At 28.3% G+C, this 20,644-nt stretch overlaps 1 protein-coding gene across 12 annotated transcripts in view; it reads left to right on the top strand.

Annotated features, from left to right (window-relative positions):
- The window catches only part of Nmdar2 (glutamate ionotropic receptor NMDA type subunit 2), a 303,165-nt gene that overhangs the window by 52,127 nt on the left and 230,394 nt on the right, over nucleotides 1–20,644 (top strand). The window contains exon 2 of one of the 12 annotated variants that reach the window (XM_083097881.1): nucleotides 6,281–6,506. The exons of the other annotated variants lie outside the window; for them this stretch is intronic. The gene's annotated coding sequence lies outside the window, so the exon portion shown is untranslated. The remainder of the gene's footprint in view (nucleotides 1–6,280; nucleotides 6,507–20,644) is intronic. 12 annotated transcript variants of the gene reach the window in all.

Genomic DNA, 20,644 nt, shown 5'->3' on the forward strand with positions numbered 1-20,644 from the left:
AATTTAAGGGAGCAACAAATTTATTTTTGATAGTTTACTCTTGTAGCTCTGCACGCTGTGAAAGGTTTTTCATCATTATTTAAATTTATTTTGCAAGCAACAAATTCGGAACTTACATATTTCGAAAGCAACAAATTCAACCTATATTCCAATATAAAATTTAAGTGAGCAACAAATTTATTTTTGACAGTTTACTCTTGTAGCTCTGCACGCTGTGAAAGGTTTTTCATCATTATTTAAATTTATTTTGCAAGCAACAAATTCGGAACTTGGATATTTTGAAAGCAACAAATTCAAACTATGTCTCAATACCAAATTTAAGCGAGCAACAAATTTTTTTCTAGTAGTTTACTCTTGTAGCTCTGCACGCTGTGAAAGGTTTTTCATCATTATTTAAATTTATTTTGCAAGCAACAAATTCGGAACTTGGATATTTCGAAAGCAACAAATTCAAACTATATCTCAATACCAAATTTAAGCGAGCAACAAATTTTTTTCTGATAGTTTACTCTTGTAACTTTGCTCGCTGTGAAAAGTTTTCCGCTATTGTTTAAATTTATTTTGCAAGCAACAAATTGAATATTTTAAGAGCAACAAATTAGCAACAAATTTTTATATTATTATTACGTATAATTTTGTTGTTACATATATTGTTCCGCTAACTTAATCTTCCTTTAGCGGAACATGATTTTTTTTTTTAAATTACAGAGCAACAAATTTTTTTCTTTGGCAACTTTTTAGCAACAAATGAGCAACAAATAAAAATATCAATTATAATTGATTCCGCCCATTTTGTTCCGCTAACTTATAAGACGTGCATCAACGTCTAGCAGACATTTTAAAGAAAATATGCAAAAAGCACTGCGTGTTGTGCTTATTATGTGCAGTAAAAATCAACAAATATAATCACACCAAGTTTAATTAATAAAAAAAAATGATTAATTAAGTCAAACGCAAAAATATCATTATTAAAAATACAGTTATATAATGTTCCGTCAGCTTATAATTATTTAGATATTATCTTAACATTCATTAAAAACACTTTTATTAAGAAATGTAATATCCAGCTTTTCAATTTTCTCGGCACGAACGTCTGTAATTCTATTCCATTTATCCGATAAAGGAGAATGTGTGGAATTTGCTATCAAAAATAATGACATTTTTATATTTCTCTAGCATCTTATAAAAAGTTTCAAATAATATATTACCTATCATCATAAATCACAGGAAATACGAGTCTGATTTGCGATGTTCTATCTATCGTATCATTCGAGAAATAACATCCTGTCTCTAAGGGTTAGATTCAAGGTTATACAGCGTTCTAGCGTTCCTATCTTTAATATAAAAGAGTATCGTTAATTAAAATTGAGTGTTTTTACATCAGATCTCTCTCTTTCTCTCTCTCTCTCTCTCTCTCTCTCTCTCTCACGTATAAATTAAAGTAAATGTATTGTAATAGAAGACGTTGATTAGACATGTATTCCCGCCTCGATGCAATTTTAGATTGACTTTGATACATTGTCCAGAGAGACACATCATTACCGATAGCATGAAAATGTTGATATCTTTAATGTCAAGACTCAAAATGTAGGTCATTCAGTTAACTTTTTATTTAATACGGGAAATATAGAACAATGCTATTAACAAATATGAAGATAAAATTGCCTCTTCCAAACTTTCGGTATAACAAAAATGTGATAAACAAAAGATTAGATTTTAACTCCCTGAGATATGAATAATGAGATATGACTTTATCTCTTCTATTCTTTTATGCAATATTTCAAAACCGTTATTTAATATGGAAAAAAATATGACTTACATCACGATATGGAAAATATCTATGATAAAAATACAGTGAGATCAAAACATTGATTTTATTTTTATTTTATATAGATGGTAAAATTGTTTCGTTTCCTGTGTTCTTGTTTATTTGAAATATGCAAAATAAATTTTCCATGATAAATGATGAAGAGAAGTCCATTCGTCACAAATTAGATTACTATATAGCAATTTTGCAGTAGTAATTTTAGAATATTTTTAGTGTTTTTATATATTAACACGGAGAGAGAAAAAATCATTTGAACGTGATATTTAAAGTCACTACGTTTTATATATAAAAAAACTTATTTTTTCTTGATTTTTCTCCTTAATATTTCTTAATATTTTTGATATTATAAAGAATATTAATTATAGGTAGTTGTAAAAGTGTCTTCCCATCTAATTGAATTCAACTGTTAATATTTTTATATAGTTTTAGTATATCATTTGAAGTGAGAATATAATGTAACAATGAAAGAGATTAACATATTTCAAATCAAGATATATACATAAAATTTCGCATCTTTAAAACGCGCATTTTTATATGCGCAAACATGGTTCGTAATATATAGCTCTAATACAGCGGATATTGATCGACGTCATGACATGATTGCTGATAGCGCGATCGATACCAATATGTCGTTAAGAGCAGATAGGAGTAAGTAGCTCCTAAATGCTGTGAGGATCGTATGAACGTGAAAGAGTTACGTATCATCCCCTCTGATATTTGCACAGTTAATGGACGATGATATATCGCTAAATCTCCCCATTCGATAAAAGATCAATCAAAAAAAAAGATAAGGGATATTTGGGCTTACGATGTGTCAAAGTACATTGCTTTCAAATATTAACATTAGCAAGCGAGCGCAAAAATCTTCTATACGCGTTGCCAAAGCGGTTATTTTGATACGAGGATTAAGGTTTTTTTTATTCGCCGTCTCAAGAAAATGAGAAAATGCGAGGAGCGTGTCTTTTGCAGACCTGTCAGTTGCTAAAAGGCTGAACTAAACATTTATTCATCATTTATTTTTGTCATTTTTTGCCCGGTTTATTGCTCCTCGAATATTCTTTGCACTTTTCCTCTACTAACAGTTTTTGTATTTTAGTCTCAGAAAGCGAAAGCTTGGAAAGAGGGAGTGTGGAAAGGGAGGTAGTAAAATAGCGATTTTGCGGAGGGATGGAATATCGTGGCAACCGTGTTGCTTCGGTACATTGCCATAATGATGAAAAATAATCAGTAACATATATGTATCGTAGGGCAAATAATCGTAAAGCGGATTTGCGTGAAATGAAGTGTATATTGCAATAGACTTTTCATTTCCACTATTTTGTCATCTTTGACATTCGATTTGTTATCTCGTTTCTTTATTTGTACGTATTTCTAAAACTTTATGTTAAGCAAGATACAGAGTCTCTTATAAATTTTTATTTCTTGATACATTACGCGTTCTACATGAAAATCAAGTTTATATAATATTTTTCGTGATATGTTAAATATTTTATATATATATCAATCTCTGAACAATACTCTTAACGATAAAATGTTCGTATAAATTTTATAAAGCAATTCCAAACATATTTGTGGATATTGTTTAGTACATCATTTCGCGCTTCGTACAAAATTTTGCGAATTTAACTGAATCGAAGTTTAATTTCTAATAAAATTCTGTGAATTTAACTTACTGAATCGAACGCGTTTAATTTCTCTATGATCGTTATATATATAGGTTACGTATAACAAATATCCCTAGTTAGTATCTTAATATAAGATCTTAAATATTCAATGATATTAAATCATAGAATTTTATAATTACTTTGAATTTATGAAATGTATTCATAAAAACTGCATTGATTATATAAACACAAAATACTACTTTAATAAATAAATTTAATATCTATTTCACTATAACATTTAAAAAAGTTATATTATTCAACTTCTTATACAATTTCAAATGCTGAAAGCGATAATATTAATGCTCGAAATTCATCTTCCCACAATGATAATTATTTAACCGCAACAGTGTTGTCGAAGTACTTGCATGTTTGCGCGAGTTAACGATGCAAGTGCGATAAATGCATCTGCGTGCTATTATTCATTAGCGGCCAACATAAACATAAGTATTTATTGCCATTGCTTATATTGTTGCAGCGCTGACGATGCATTTTGCGTGAGTAACCGCGTGAAGTGTGTGCAAGGCAATTTTTTTTCACGAAAATCGGATTTTTGTAACGCGCAGTACGAAAATATACAGGGTGTCCCAGGTATCTTCCGTCCAAAAAAAAAGGCAGATTCTCTGGCCAATTTAAAAACGATTTTTCCTCAGCGAAAATGTCGCGGCACTAATAGTTTTCGAGTTATAAACGATTGAAAATAAAAGGTTTTTCGCAAACTAAGGCTTATGGGAATAAAATATTAATAAAGTCACATTCTTTAGTTAATTTTAGGTAGAGTTTACTTTAATAGAATTTTAATTTAAGGCTTAGTTAGAAAGATACATGATGACAAAAATTGGGAATATGCAAAAAATAATGATCTCCCTCGACATTTTCGCTGAGGAAAAATCGTTTTTAAATTGGCCAGAGAATCTGCCTTTTTTTTTGGACGGAAGATACCTGGGACACCCTGTATATGACGCAGCATTTTTTATTCCTTTTTCGTAGTAGCAAATGTATCAACAAAAAATTATCACGGCATTACTACAAAATTATTATTACGCTAAATAGACATTATTAAGAACAGTGTCTTTAAAATTAAAAAAAATATAATATATTTAATTTAAACATTAAACCCACCTATTTTGTAAACGAAATTATCTTAATAGTTGACCAGGAAATTTTAAAATATTTGCTTGTTAAATTTATTTTAAAAATGGAAGATAGAATTATATTGTTTTTTATTTATCAGATATTTTTTAAATGTTTTACTTAACATGTAATTAATTTTATTTTTGTTTTCAATATTGATAAGTTTTTGTAATAACTCTTTATTAGATTTATTAAAATATTAAGCATTTAAAAAATGCGTGGAGAGCATAATTATGGTAAAATGTCATGCATAATAAAAGTTGATTTCAAAGATAAAAGCTCGCATTATTCAAATTATCTTCGCAACATATGATTTTTGAAAGTGTATGAGAAAAATTTCTCTTTGCATAAGGTTATGAATTTTTATGTTTAAATAGATAAATGACCTGGGTGAAGTGTTCCATTACTTTGCGTTTAAGGGGAAAACAGAAAAGTGCTAGGTAAATTGCATATAACATTGATCAAGTCTGTAGATGGCAGATAATACCTGCAATTTCTATTTCACGATGTAATTTGTACCTTAAACGCGTTTGCTGGAAAACGTGGCTTTGATCTCGTCCTTCTTTTGCGTGACGAGATTGTAATATCTTTCAGAAAGAATCTGTAAATCCTAAGGCATCTTTATACTGACTAAAGGGCTGTTTATAAAGAATGAGTTAATAGGAAAAATTCAAAATACAGATGAAGTAGAAGAAATTTCTATTCTGTTTTGTTGTTTACAATTTTTTTATAAAAATATATCTCGATTAATATAAAACAAAAGAAATGAGAAGTGAAAAAATTATTAAAAAGAGGGTTATGATTTCAAAAAATATAAATGCATTAGAAAAAAATCAAAGAGTATAATTAAAATTACACATTGAATGAATAAATATTATAAAATTATTAACAAATAATAAGTATTTATTTAACAATAAAATATAAAATTATAGAATAAGTTATAAGTCATAAAATATTGTTAAAAATTTTAAGTATGAATTTTATTATTGAAGAAACTCGGAACACTTATATATTTACCCAAAACTTTTTTATATTATTCAATGCGTTTTTAAAATTTTTTTATATAAATTATCTATAAAAAATTAGAAACTAATTATTTTTTAATTTGTATTCTTTACTTTGTTTTTTTTGTATTATTTATTTTCATACATAGTGCGTGTGCGTGCGTGCGCGCGCGCGCGCGCGTGTGTATGTGTGTGTGTACTGTAATTAACTGTCTCCTAACAATTATATTTTTTAGACTAACGTATATGTTTTTAGTAAGATTGTATGTGTATGTATGTGATGTGAGGTGTGAGATAAACCTCGTTATTCTTAACAAGTTAGCGGAAAAATTCCTATAATCAGAAATCGCGTTTCTTTTCACAGTTGCTCAAAAAGTGCTGTATCGATCCCGTAACGCTTCAATATATTACATCATCGTATCTGTATCGGAACTCGTAAAATTTACGATATTATTTATAGACGAATACTTCTAGTTGGAACATAAGAAATATAAATTTATCTGATGATTTAATGCATGATATTTAGAAAAATAGAAAAATATAATATTTTTTATTTTATCTTAGATATATATTATTGTTTAAAAATATTTCTACATTAACGATATTTATAAAATGCATTAAATAATATCTATATTAATTTCTCTCACAATCAGTAAAATATAAAAGAGCTCAAATTCAGAGTTGAACATTATACTATATCGAAGAAAATTGGAGAAGTTGCATTTTCTATATAGACCATTTACCGTCCGTCGTCCTCAAACGCTTGTCTGTTTGCTCGTTGATGAAACGTGAAAATCGAGCCGACCTTCAGTGACACGAAGGTTGTACAAATCAAACTAAAAACGACTACATCGTCAAAAAGGAAGCAGAATTGATAAGGTAAATATCGAAAATGTGGTTGCGGTAGGATAGGAGAATATTTACACTCGCACGTCATTTTTATTTGCGTCGTTGCATTTCCACGACTTTGGCATGGTGACACGATTTTTCCCGTGGAACAATTACCTGCATAAATAATTTATTCAAGAAATGCACATAAAAATGTAAGGCTAGAAGTTTCTTTTATCTAGAATCCTTTTTAAGCGCTTAACATTACCATATGATTCTATGGACAAAGAAAGAAATCTTTAAAACTTTATATAAGCTCTTTTTATTGTGTTCAAAAATGTTCAAAATTAGGTGAACAATTTCAATAATTTACGATTCAATTTTTTTGTAATTTCTTTCTCTTCTTTATCTTTTATTTTTACGATTGAATTAGAATGTCCCTTTTTTTTATAGTAATCTTGGAATTATTTATGTATCAAATATTTTTACATAATATATTTCAAGTTTAGTGTTATATGTGAATTATATTACTATATTTTAAAATTTTCTAGTTGAAATGTTGAAAGATTATTCATATTCAATATTATTCATATATAACATAATACAATATGATAAACACTTATAATAAATACAACTGATTTATATATTTAGAGCATTATAAAAGTTTTTATATCTTTTTTGCATAATTATAATTCATGTTGAGATATAATAAAAGACAGTAGGAAATATAAATGACTATTTACACTTTTGATTACTGTGATATCACTTGATGCATTGATTATTATATTAAAAGTTGTATGTTGTTTATTATAGATGTTGTATTTATCAGCCAGATGTGAACTGTTACTAATCGATACAAGGTTAATAACTGTTCAGAATAAACACATCAATTAGCACACATTATTTTTTCATTTTTTCTTTCGTTTTTTGATGCATTGATTATATGTTCAAAGTTGCACGATAGATGTTGCATTTGTCAGCCGGATGTAAACTGTCATTAATCAATACAAGCAGGTCAACAGATGTTTATAATACGCACATCGATCATATGGCTATTTTTCTATCTTTTCTTTCGTTTTTTGTTCTACGACCCATATCTGAATTTTCTCTTTTTTTGTAAGCATGTGACACTCGAGAACATAGAACACTCGATATCCGCGATGAGGCCCAGAAATTAATTTTTCATCGAATCGAGAAATATTTAGAAATCTTCATAAATATAGTTAAAAAATATATTAGATATTGTTAAGCATAAATAACATTATATCGAAAAATATAAATTAGCAATATTGATTACAAATTTAGGCAATTTTTTACATAAAATTTATCATTATTGTTCTATAAAATTATTACTCTCTTAATTTAAAATTTGGTATATATATATATATATATATTTCTATCTGTATAATATCTTTCTAAATCTTTCAATTTTATTCACTTTAAATTTAAAATACCTACTCTCGCAATAACCTTAAAATGTCGCTAAGGGAGCAGAAGATATTGTCATTTGCGAAAAATATTATTTATTAAAACTTGTATATCTTCCAATCATAGTATTGAAACATCTACATATTTTTCTGCGTCATACGTGTTTTGTCTATCCGAATATTCTTACGCAAACCGATACTTTTAGCTCCGTTGTGCACGGCGGCTATTGTAATATTGATTTAGTATTTGTGTCCTTGTCACTTTTCGGCGATACGATAGAACTTGTCGATTGTAGCACGTCCATTATTGGTAGCGCAAAAAATATCAACATGTATATTTGATTGATAAAGTGATCGATGTTGATAAAACCGCGCGAACATTGAAATAACTAACTACAACAATAACTAACAGGCCAGTGCTAACTGATATTAATAAAAAAAATAACCGGATATAGAACAACAATCGGAACATGATGATACAGAAGAAAAATGGTAATGTTTTCGGAGCGTGAGTAATAAAAGAGAGAGAGAGGGAGGGTTGGAAATGAGTTGAAGTTACTTACGCAGTGTAAAGCTGATTGATCGCAAGGTAAATAGAATGAAATGCAAGAGATGCATGCGCTCTATTTCGCGGAAACAACAATGCACGCATAGTCATTTAAAATTAAAACTGGACGATAGATACAAATGAAAAATTTAATAAATACACATATTTGTAATTTTGATTGTGAATAACACGATTTAAATTCCCTGAGCTATTTGATTGTGAGTAAAACGAGTTTACCGGGTGTTTCATCTTAATGCACTGGAAAATCCGATTAACCAATGCGTTTAAAACAGGTTCATTTAATGCGAGAACGCTTTCTGCATTTGCATCACATTCTATTTAAATTGAAAATTACTAATTATATACGACATATTTTTCGATTTTGTTTTCCACTTGATAATTATTTTTGCATAATTAGATCATTACAACTTCGTGCTTTACTTTGTCAGCAGATATTATTTAATAAATAATTGCAGTAGTTGTGTGATTATGAACACGTGAATAAATTAATAAACCTATCTTGTCACATTCATTTTGCTGTAAAAGTAATCATTAACTCGAAAATTACATTAACGGGCCTCTGTGAAGTTGGCACCTCAACTATTGGCACCGCAAGTTTTTATGCAAGTTCTGTTTGCACCCCAAATAATTCTATAGTTCCCGATAGGTTTTAGAAATAGTTCCGGTGATTTACCTAAAAAAATAGCATTTTGAAAATATGAGGTGCTAACTTCCCGGTAGCACCGCAACTTGCGAAAAATGTCATTTAAACTGTGGAATTCTATAGTTCTCGAAGAATTCTATAGTTCCTGATTGATTTTAACAATAGTTCTAATTGCTAAATAATTTTAAATAATTTTTTAATATGGGAGCCAGCACCTCGTTATACGATAAAAATGGTCAGAACTTTTTTGTTTTTCATTTTACAGCTTCGGACCTTAATACTTATCGATAGAACTCTTTGGAGTGCAAATAGAACTGTCATTAGAATTCCAAAATTTCGAAAAAAATTTTTTTAATCTTAGCGCGGGCACCGCATATAAGAAATCTATGGGGTGCTGACTATTTCCTCCGTTTTTTCGACAGTTCCTGACAGTTCTCGAATAGTTCCCATCATTTTGATAGGTTTTAACAATAGTTCCGGCCTTTAAATATTTTTTAACAATTTTTTAATCTTAGCGCGGGCACCGCATATAAGAGATCTATGGGGTGCTGGCTATTTCCTCCGTTTTTTCGACAGATCCTGACAGTTCTCGAATAGTTCCCATCGTTTTGATAGATTTTAACAATAGCTCCGGCCTTTAAATATTTTTTAACAATTTTTTAATCTTAGCGCGGGCACCGCATATAAGAGATCTATGAGGTGCTGGCTATTTCCCTCGTTTTTTCAACAGTTTCTGACAGTTCTCGAATAGTTCCCATCGTTTTGATAGGTTTTAACAATAGGCCTTTAAATATTTTTTAACAATTTTTTAAACTTAGCGCATAGATCTCTTATATGCGGTGCCCGCGCTAAGATTAAAAAATTGTTAAAAAATATTTAAAGGTCGGAACTATTGTTAAAACCTATCAAAACGATGGGAACTATTCGAGAACTGTCAGGAACTGTCGAAAAAACGGAGGAAATAGTCAGCACCCCATAGATCTCTTATATGCGGTGCCCGCGCTAAGATTAAAAAAATTTTTTTCGAAATTTTGGAATTCTAATGACAGTTCTATTTGCACCCCAAAGAGTTCTATCGATAAGTATTAAGGTCCGAAGCTGTAAAATGAAAAACAAAAAAGTTCTGACCATTTTTATCGTATGATGAGGTGCTGGCTCCTATATTAAAAAATTATTTAAAATTATTTAGCAATTAGAACTATTGTTAAAATTAATCAGGAACTATAGAACTCTTCGAGAACTATAGAATTCCACAGTTTAAATGACATTTTTCGCAAGTTGCGGTGCTACCGGGAAGTTAGCACCTCATATTTTCAAAATGCTATTTTTTTTAGGTAAATCGCCGGAATTTCTAAAACCTATCGAGAACTATAGAACTATTTGGGGTGCAAATAGAACTTGCATAAAAACTTGCGGTGCCAATAGTTGAGGTGCCAACTTCACAGAGGCCATTAACGGAAAATCGAAAAATGCCGTTTATAATTAGAATTTCTCAATCTTTTTTGCAATAGTTATATGTGATTACAATCAAATTACTCTGTTACTATAAAAGATAAAAATTAACATTATATAATTGATAAGCCAAGTAGAAGAATAATATCTATAATATTAATAATTATTAATTATTAATAATATTTCACAAATAAATTCTTTTTTTATTAATACGTTGTTGCAAATATGGTTATATTTACTTATGAATAATCAATAAATTTTAGAGAATTTCTTATGAAATGAAAATATATTCATCAACATATAAGAGATTCAACCCGACTGTGTTAAATTAAAAGGAGAATCGCCGGCTAGGACGTGGAAGAGGATTTATTATTTTCCAGACTTATATTTTGCAGAATTCTCCTTCCATCACAAATTTATCTATGAGACGCTGCTAATGAAATTTGCTTACGCGATTTCATTAATCTTCATTAGCCGGCATCGATCAATTAATAGCGATCACCAGTGTACCATAATCCCGAGTTATCTCGTCATGATCCTTCGTTCGCTATTTTTTTAACTTCTGGTTTTTTATGCCGGTCCGACGAGCTACTTGCGTCAGAGCGCCCGTGGCTATAGGATGACTCCGCCGGGAATATTCTTTCCTTGTTTCTTTCCTCGTGCTTTCTTCCGTTTCTCATTTTTTTCTTTTCTTTCCCGCGAGCACAGTAAAAATACACCACACGTCATCCCCGTCAAAAATTTGCACGTTCTGGTTGCATTTTTATTTCACGGACTGCGCAATTTTTCTTTTGAGTTATTTGTGTTTACATCGTTTTCAGCATTTTTCGAAAATTTGTATTGCTTTGAATCGCACAGTGAGTTACAGATAATATAATACGAATGCATCGTGCTTGTAAATCCATCATGTTGAACATGCAGAATCACTGTGAGAGATTTCCACAAAAATAGATTTATACTTTAGAGATATGTAGATAATAAAAGATTTACTTTGTAATAAAAGAAAAATGATAACGCAAATTGATAAAGCTTAAAGAAATTCAGTACATTTGAAATAATAATATATCTTTATTATATAGTATATATTATATAGCATTTGCTGGAAAAATTGGAAATTAATATAAAAAGCAATAATTCTTTATATGTCTACAATTATTATATTGTAGTAGAGTATATTAATATTAAAATTCCGATAAAAACTATTCATAATATTATAAAGTACAAAACATGTAGTATTATTATAAATTCAATTTGATGTTAAAAAATCTTTTGATATCTCGATCAAGATTTCTTTCTGTTGCATTAAATATTTTAACGTTGTGAATTTAATTCAAAATTAAAGTCAACGAATGCTATTTAATTTAATTTTTATATTTTGTTGTTTAAACTATTAATGATAAATATAATAAGGGTATACGTTAATAAGAATGACACAATATTTTGCGAAGAAAGAAAATGTATAGGATAACTTATTATATAATTGCACATCTCCCCTTTGCGCAACCATATTATCCATCTTTTATCGAGTAAAATAGGTGACCGTAATTCCATCGGGGATTTTCCATCGATCGGATTACAATTATGATTATATTCACAGAGGCAAGATGTTAATGAATTGCCGTATTGCTTCGTTATGTTTCACATCCGTATTGGTTAACATTAATTACACAGATGGAAGAGATTGTTCGGATTGAATTAGCCTTTAACGATTACTGAACTTTGTTCGTACATGACGGGATTCTTCCACAGAATAAATCTATTTACGATGTTACTCGCCGAGTTATACAAAGTTAAAATCCGGGAATGAGCAAAAGACAAGAGAACTGTAACATAAATTTACTGCTTAAAATTTATATTAGCAAGAAAAATGCATTAAAAAATTTATTAAAAAATGTACACGCAATATCATGATATAATGATTGATATATTATTTATATATATTAAAGTATATAATAATATAATTATATATATATATATATATATATATATATATATAATTTATAATTTATAGAGAGAAATTATTGAAAATTGGTTCGTTATTTGATGCAAATAATGTCTGCGAAATTTTCCGACATTAATCTAAAATTGTGTCTGAAATGTTGAATTGATATTTAGATTCAATAACAAATTGTTGTAATAATTATGTACATACTTTAAATATATAGTAATATATATATATATATATATATATATATTACTATATATTTAAAGTATGTACATAATTATTACAACAATTTGTTATTGAATCTAAATATCAATTCAACATTTCAGACACAATTTTAGATTAATGTCGGAAAATTTCGCAGACATTATTTGCATCAAATAACGAACCAATTTTCAATAATTTCTCGTTAACGATAAACGCTGAACAGCATGCTTCAGGCATGGTCGCACGTTGTAAATATATTGCATCTCGAATCCATACCTTGCTAAGTATCAAGAACCGTTGAATAAAATTTTACCGGAATACCTGCGACAAATAACTTCCGCGATCCGCCTCTGGAACAACCGCTGGCGCTGAGAGCAAGGCTTTTTCACCACATAAATGGCGTTATCAATTTTCATTAAATCCGATATCGTGTGAACGAGTCAGGATTTCACGGTTCTATGAGCCAGATCTACTAGGGCGGATTACGCTTTAAAAAATTTTTGGCGTAGTCTGACACACTATGTTCCTATATCGGCGTTTTATGTAAAAATTTGTACAATAATGTAATCAAGCTATACATTTTATAACATATATTTTGCATTATGTTGTGCTTTATGAATGTTAAATCTTGGTCTTTCAATTTTATATGGCTCGTTAATAAAAGTATAGCTAGATGAAAAGTTGTATCAAGACCTCTATTATTTTTCATATGGAATATAAAATATCGAATGCAACAAAAAAGCAAGCAATAGTTCAGTTTTAATTATTCACTTATGTTATTAAAGATTTACCTTTATACATTTCTATAATTTGCGGAATTTATACTTTCAGAACTCGCAAATCCTTAAATAAATCTGTATGTTAATTCTGTGGTATTATGATAAATGCTTTAAGCTGTTGGTTTTAAACTAATCAACGACACAGCCATGATATAAACTACAAATTCGAATTTAAAGATCCAAAAATTCAAACATTCATAGTGTTGTTTATTGGTATAAAAACTGTTTATAAACATATTTCAAAAAAAGCTTTAGAAAACTTTTCTATAAAGTTTCTATCTATAATGGACATGTCTGTAGTTAGTTTAAAAATAAATTTAGCATCTCCATTTTTAAATTGTAATTTTAAGTTTGAATCGATTGTGTCATATTAATTATAAGCAAAAGAAAGATTCACAAATCTTTAACATAGACGTTCTTCTAGACATATATAACTATACTAAATAGTTATTGCAGAATAAATTCGAGAAATTTTTTTGTTATCTTTGCACAATTTTTCTTTGAGTACTTTTATATACAGTTATTCGCAAAAGTTGTCACAGTATTTTACAAGATAAAAGTTTGAAAGTTTGACACACCGGGAATTGATGCACAGCAATGATCTTTCAGTCTTCTGTCTTTTCTTCGACATATAAAAAGGAAAAGACTAATAGCGGTTAGCTGTGCTAACGGTTGCTAAACGGTTGTTAAACAATCCGATATCATATCTCTGTGACAACAATGTCGGACAATGTAGCCACGGAAACATTTATATTTTCTTAATATCAGAAAAATCTCGATATATAATTAAAGTTTTTTCGGCTGCCAAGAAAGTAATAATAAGTAAAATTAAAGTATACACTCTATAATTCCTCTGTAAAACACACTCATAATATGTACATAATATGGATGTGTCAATTGTTGGCAATGTTATTTGCAAAATGGTTAAAGTTATATGATATTCATTTACTTATGACAAGTACTAAAAATAAAATATTTTATATATTTTATTATATGAAAGAACGATTTCTCTTCTCTTAATAATAATTTAAATTTATGATTATAAAGAGAGATTACAAAATTTGAAGTTCTTACTATAAAGAAATAATTTACTCAAACTAATATTTGTGTGTGTAAAGAACATTATTGCACAGATATTTCTTTTTTAGAATCTCTTTATATCTATAAAGTATGGAAATTAATTCGTGGAACTTTAGAGGTGTATCTAGAACGAATAATCGAAATGCTTCTAAAAATATAACTTCAAATGTCACGATACTGTTTATATTCGAATTGTTAATATTTTAAATGTCTACGAAGACCCCGGATTTCTCAATATTCGATGACAAAAAATCTTCACATTTTCTATGTTTTTTTAATGTTTATCTATCCATACTCTCATTATATACAGTGCAACACGGTTTCTCTTATTATCTTAATTTTTCTAAAACATTTGATTCTTTTAATTTTAAAATTATAATTGAAAAATAAATGGGACATATTATTAGTTTTTTACGACATGAAATTTGAAATATAATTAATTTCAAATATAATACAATTAACGATTTGTTAATAACACATCTAATTTTTACAAATAGTAATCTTTTGCGTTTGCAATTTTTATTTCCATTCCTCGTATTATAAGATTAAATCTATATTGGGATTTTGTGAATGTCGAAGGGGATTTTGCAGAGAATCTAGGTGTTGCGCACGCGGAAATATATTTTTCCCTTGTCGCGGTAGATTTATATAGGCTATCATGGTACATTGTGGTATTAAGAACATTTTGAAGCGATTGCATTTTTATCTTCTTTTCGTTTATTCTAGTGACATGTAATCGCTTTCGATTTTTTAAGAAGAATAATCAATTAAACTTGAAATGTAGAAATACATATTATTTTTTAAATAATTTTTTAAATAATTTTTTAAATAATTTTTTAAATAGTCATTAACTGTTTGTATAAAAGATAATAAAAAATTATAATTGAAAAATAAATGGAACACATTAGTCTTCAGTTTTTTATGACGTGAAATGATGTCGTATATTTCATGATATGCCCATGTGAATCACAAACTCAATCTGTTTTGTATTTCCCGTGCAGGGAATACAATGAAACGAGAAGAGACAGATACATCCATTTATTTTTCACGTAGTATTAAAGCAAATCAAATTACCTATCAAAGCTCTTATGAATATCATCCTTATAATCGTTGGTCGCCGTAGTAAATACGTTAATCGTCTTTCATCAATCTACCGCCCTCTAATTCTGCAACCACGCTAGGCAAATGTCTGAACACTTTAATGCACTCGCGCCGAGGGCAAATGAAACGAATGAAGTTACCAATAATCAATAATGCTTTGTACAACACGCGCACTTGGCAAGAATCAATTCTGTTATATCTGTTTAGCATAAGTGAAATGTCACATTTCTGATGAGTTCGAATAACGGAAAGGAACAATGAGTTTTTTTTATCATATCCTTCTCATGATACTCTTTTAAAATGAACGCGGTATAGGAGAAGGATATAAACAGGGCAGAAACAGAATTGCATATGTCAATATCTTGTACAAAGAGCCGTGAGAAAGCTTTGCGGCTACAAGATCTCATTTTTCAAACAGTCAACCTTGTTCTTTTGGCATATGCATAATATTACATATCCGTATCTGGTATAACCTAGATTTTTAGTTTTGATTAGTCCGTTTAAAAAAAAATTGATTTATCAATTCGAACTATTCATTTCAAAGAAATGCTATTATTTAAATTTAAAGATGCGTCATTCTTATTAAATTATTATAAATAAACTTTACATTAAAAAAGAATATATATTATTATTCTATCCTTTCTGATAATATCAATATCAGAATTATCGAAATAAATTAATTTCAATATCAGAGAATGATTTTTCGAGCTATGGATAAAAGATCGATGTAACTGATTACATCTTATATAATAAATGTCGACTATGATAGGTTTAAGAATTTGGAATTTTCATACATTATGCAGTTATATGCAGTTATATGTATTACATAAAAGGATGCACAGAAATCTAAAATTTCAAACTAGGTCATTTTGGGGAGAAGATTGAGATCTTCTATGCATTGTAATCTCTTTTTTTAAGTAACTTTGAATAATGGGAAAGTTCGTTATTTTTCGTACTTGATAATGCACGGTTGAAGCTATTTCTTTTCCTAAACTTTTTGATATGTAGCGTTATAATTTATAGTTGTACTTAAAATATTAATCTGCTAGCAAAATGCTGCATTTATGCCTTTTATATATGTTAGAGTTTTACTATAAAAAGTAGTTGATTTTTTAAAAATTATATTTGAAAGTACACATATGCAACTATCAGACATAAAAATATTAAAATCTGAATATTATAAATAAAAAATTTAAATTAAGTACAAGAGAGAAAGAGAGAAAGAGATTATGTAATACTTTTTCATTTATGTAATACTTTTTCATTAATGTAATACTTTTTCATTATATTTTTACCTAACGTTTTATATTTTAATCTTTTATGTTTAAATCATATTTTTTTCAGACATAATATTTAAAAAGTAAAAATGTATGTGAATAAAAAATAAAAATGTATGTATATAAAGAAAAAATTATATATATATATATATATATATATATATATATATATACACACACACATATTTCCTGTGCCGGTTTTTAAACGACGAATAGTTTTTGCAAGCTATATATTTTTTTAATTTTATTTTGTAAATCTTTGATTTCACTTTTTTAATTTTTTAAATTTTTATTTATAATACATTAGATTTTATTCAATAAAAATTTGCAATAAAAATGAATTATCATCATAATTATAGAGTCTCTCAACAAGATAAATGTTTTATAAAATTAAAATCCTATTCTAGAAAGAAAATATGTATTTTACACATTGCTCCCCGAACATAAATGGTGCATTTTATACACGGGTCACGCGATATCCGTCGTGAGTGCTTCACATCGTATGCTCAAAGGCGACGGAAATTTTCTGGCGTTCTCCGCGTTAACTCGCGCGGCATGTGTATGAGGTTTCGTAACTGCAGCCGACAAAGTTCCTAGGTATTAAGAGCATGCAGCTCAAGAATGCCTGGCGTATTCGTTGCAGTGTTACGTACGTGCGGAAGGTCGGATACTAGCTTTCTTACAAGCGCAGCGTTTGCGACACGGAATGCACGAGAACGTTGTCGTAAATCTGCGAAACTGCGGCCGTAGAGCGTGAGGACTCGAATAAACGGCAGGAATATACATAGACGACCGTCGCATCGCGTCACTTCCTTCATCCGCTTATGTATATTCGGCGGTCGCAGAAGAGCAAATATACCGCGTAAATAGTCCACAGGAACAAACGGAAATTAAATTTATCTAACGATCCTCGGAATTTGCAGACGACCCGGATATAACTTGGAGTTTAACTTTCCGGCTTATTTCTTCGTCTTGTATGTATATCCTGTTCTATCGAATCAGAATCCGAATCAACCTTGATGTAATTCATTCTCGGTAATTTCATTTCTCTATTTCTGGTGAGCGCACAAATATTTCTTAAGGTTCAACGATTTTGCAATTTGCGCACAAACGCGTAGAATATAAATGATGTAGAATAAAACAACCTTTAAATTTAATTTTTAATACAAGACTATATTATACTTTTATTATTTGTGATTTAATTCATTACATGTTACGTTGAAAATTTTATTGCGTAAAAAGAAATAATGGCGCTCATGTAATCTATCTCCAATTAATTAATAAGTTACTAGTGCCGTTATGAAATTTTGCATGCAAATTAATTTTCAGACGTGACATAAACAAAAAAGCAATGACGGGAAATTTTTGAAATTCCTTTATTATTCGCAATTTTTTATTTTAAAGATTTTATTTAATTTAAGAATGATTTTTTCTTATTGAAAAGTGTTTAAGAGTCAATTCTTCTTAATTTTTTAATTTGCTTCTCTTTAATTTTTTAATAATTTGGTATATATTACAGACAATATATTTAAAATTTATTTATTATTTTATTATTTTATTGTTATATTTTTATAAATTGAAAATAGCGCATTATTTTATATGCATATTTTATATATGCATTATTTTATAAAAATAGCTCTATAATAATTAGGAAAACCCTAGATAATCACATCAGCGAACTAAAGATTAAAGTTATATATATTAATCATTTCCGTTATTCATATTAACCGTTTAAATTTCAAATAAGTTTAATAAGTAAATTTTAAGTTTTATAAAAACAATAACAACATGTAGAACAAATTTAACCATGATCATATTTTTCGTAGCATATCACTGACGATATAAACTACAGAATGTAGCTATATCTTTATAAGACAGCCATATTTGCAATCTTGAATGTACTATTGGCAGCACCGAATATCAAAGGTTTAGAGCAAGATTTCCATTTGGGAGGGCTAAACGGAAATTGGACGTGCGTGAATACACATGGCTGCCAGTTAGAAAAGCTTGTCTTAAGTTTAACATGAAAATATTGATGCAGAATACATCGAGTAGCTGGGCAAAGTCTGACCGAGAATACATTCGCTCTACTGGATGCATGACGTAGCATGAAAAGACGGGATGAGAAGCACGTCAAAACGTTTATCGCCAAGCACATCTCATATATTGTGAGAATTTATTTCTCTAACGTCTCTGTATGAGATTGGAAAAGTTTTTGTACTGCTCTGAACTTGTCCATGGTGTAGTGTCATTAGTTCAAATATAATATAAATTTCAAATTCTTCATTTCTTTTATTTCAATTTATTAGTGCAATGTTTTTAGAATTATATAAAAGGTATAGAATATCAATTAAATCAATGTTCATTGTTATTCATAATAAAAACAAAATATTTCTTTTCTATAAAAAAATACTTCACTGAAATGTGTTAACCATTTAGACTTGTGAGGAATTGCAAATATTATTAATACTTAATTACATATCGTAGGATTAAAGAATTTATCATTAATGTTGGAAATATTCAATTATATTCAATATATGTATTTGCTTTTTGCGTTGTATAAAGAATTATATAGATTTTTATTTAATACAAAAAGATATTATATCATCATATGATATTGCGAGAATATATACGAATTATTTTCAACAGCAAAAATAAAAGATTACAAATCACATGGAAAAATTATATTAAGTCTCTCGAGGAAACTCATTAAATTTTATATAATCTGATTCTCGAAACATTAATCGTGTGCAGCAGCTGGGCTTCACATTCGCGAATTAACGCGGTCGGATTGCATTTCATTTGCGAGATCGATCTTTCATTTTCATAATACGCGAGAGAGCCAACTCACGTTTGACGCACGTTTTTCGATCAATAAACGGCTTCAATATTAATATGAGTTAATATTAGTACAATGGTAAGAGAAATCGAGCGATACATTTCAGAAACATTTAGAAAATATATATATGATATATATGTATATTGTATACGTATGTGCTCTGGATAATATTAGATACTCTTTGCATGATATGCAAAATGGAAATCGGTATTTCCATATGATATTAAAATCTTTTTCTATTCTCATATTATCAAAATATATACAGAGAATATTATTGAATATTTTATACACATTTTTATTATGTTTTAAGTTATATTATCTTCAAAAGTTTATTTTAATTTTATTATATTATATTATTACATTATATATATATATATGTATATGTATATATATGTGTTCTCAACTTTATCTTAAAAATATTTTTAGCTATAGCAATCTTTATTGTTAGATTAAAACTAATTAAAATAATTAAAATAAAACCTATTACAATTATTACAATTATTACAATAATTAAAATAAAACTTACTGCAATTACTTACTTAATTGAAAAATAAGTTTTATTTATATATATATATATATATATATATATATATATATATGTACACTGAGGGAAAAATTTTTTTAAATCAAATAAATCTGTTTTCTTGAAACTTTTGCATTAAATGGAAGGAATTGTTTATTTTATTTAAGCAAAAGCATTTAATTTTAATTAAATATGCATGTTATATTAAGTACATTATTTTTATTTATATATTTTTTATATTTAAATACTATTTTCATAAAATATATACTATAATTTATTAAATTAATTATATTATTTTTTAAAATTAAAAAATTTAAAATTTTTGGGAATAAAAATTGCATTTTAATAAAT

Source organism: Camponotus vicinus, unplaced genomic scaffold, assembly GCF_025532165.1.
Source record: "Camponotus vicinus isolate PSW18456_S1 unplaced genomic scaffold, iyCamVici1.0 SCAF_4, whole genome shotgun sequence".
Taxonomy (NCBI): domain Eukaryota; kingdom Metazoa; phylum Arthropoda; class Insecta; order Hymenoptera; family Formicidae; genus Camponotus; species Camponotus vicinus.